Source organism: Gracilinanus agilis, chromosome 1 (genome assembly GCF_016433145.1).
Source record: "Gracilinanus agilis isolate LMUSP501 chromosome 1, AgileGrace, whole genome shotgun sequence".
In the NCBI taxonomy this organism is placed as follows: domain Eukaryota; kingdom Metazoa; phylum Chordata; class Mammalia; order Didelphimorphia; family Didelphidae; genus Gracilinanus; species Gracilinanus agilis.
In genome coordinates, this window is record NC_058130.1 from 793714943 (window position 1) to 793716880 (window position 1938).

Below are 1938 nucleotides of genomic sequence, written 5' to 3' on the forward strand. Positions count from 1 at the left end.
ATCTGTAGATTCAGATTTTGTTGAGATACTTCTAGATGGATTCCTTTGCAGCAGTAATCTAAGTCAGGGTCTGTATGAGGCAGTCTTATTGATTGTCTAGATGGGTAAATAGCTATATTTCACTAAGCTCCTTAGGTCAGAGTTATGTTAGGTTTCAAAGAGAGGTAGTAATACCACTACCTCATCTGCCCAGAACCCTCTTCCCCCTAAAGAATGAGTCACTCAAGCTTGGGATGCTGCTTTTATACCCACATTCTTAACTGCCCTAACTGTCCCTCTCTTGAGGTTCTATGGGGTTCTATGGGGTAATTCACCCCACTTAAGATTCTTCCAGTTACAATATATACAGGTTTATGTAGTTTTAATCAGAGGAGTCACACACCCATTGACTTAATATAAGCTAGGGTTTAATAACTTGAAGGGTTTAGGGTTGATGGTATATACAGGAGAGTGGGTTAGGTAAAATCTGTCTGGTTATCTTCAGTGTTGACAGGACAGCTTCTCCCCTAATGGGGAAAGCCCCAAGGAGAAATCTTTGTTTCCCTAACTTCCTCTCAAACTAATCTACTTCTCTATATAAACTAAGTATAAATGCAAGATGGTTTAAAGATGATCTTGATTGGAGATCTGGATGCCGAGACCCCCTCAGAGAAATAAGGTCTTATCAGGGCTCCATCAAAGTCAGTGCAGATGGCAAAGCCCTGCAACTAATCTCTGCAGCCTGGAAATCAGGCCACAGCATGGATGGATAACCCCTCTATGTGACTCTCTTCTGAACAACACTTTTTATTATTAAAATTATTATAAAGGGGCAGCTGGGTAGCTCAGTGGAGTGAGAGTCAGGCCTAGAGACAGGAGGTCCTAGGTTCAAACCCAGCCTCACCCACTTCCCAGCTGTGTGACCCTGGGCAAGTCATTTGACCCCCATTGCCCACCCTTACCAATCTTCCATCTATAAGACAATACACTGAAGTACAAGGGTTTAAAAAAATTATTATAATCTGTATTTTTAGGATAGCCTCAAGTTTTGTCATATAGATATAAAATCCCTTTATAGAAATTCACTTATAGAATTCCACTTAACACTCTATAATAAACCAGCATTTAACGAATTAATAGCCCCTACCCTTAATAAGAAACAAGACAGGAGAAGCTGCTTTTTCCTCTGTTTCAGATTTTGAAGGACAGCATGACAAAACAAAAACACCTTTTGGCCTCAATCCTTTCTCACGCTGAATTTAACCCTATGAAACCAAAATATTCTCACACTTTACTACTTTCCCACGTTAGACTTGTCTCCCTGAATTTGGGGGTTCTCACACTCTAATCCACTTTTGAAATGTGTTGAAGGTTCTTTTTATAAAAATAAAACTTAGATAAAGTAAAGCTTTGGTAACATTGAAAATTGTTTAGCCTGAATATAATCTATATGCAGAAATACATTTTGTGTGCCAAAATTTTATGTAACTGGTATAACCTTGAGTTCTTTGTTTTGATTTTGAAATGTAAAATTTCCCAGCATTTGTGCGACTGTGAGAGAAAGGTGTAAAAATAAAATTTTATAGGAAGTGGTAGAAGAACAGCTTCTGCAAATCCACTGTGTCTCTGAATGTCATACTTTCTCACCTAAACCATACACCTTCCCAGACCCCTGGAGCTGCTGGTTGACTTCCAGTATCTGATGATATTGAGATTTTGTTATGATTACTGCTAGCAGAATTTCTTGGCAGCAGTAATTAAATCAGGATCAGTGTGAGACAGTCTAATTGAATGCCTATATGGATAAAAGCTGATTTCCACCAAGCTTTTCTGGTCAGAGTAATGCTAGGTCTCAGAAAGTAATAATAATAATCCCACCACCCTCATCCACCCAGCACCCTGTCCCAGGAAAGAGTGAATCATTCAGTTTGGGGTTCTCCTTATATACTCACATTCTTA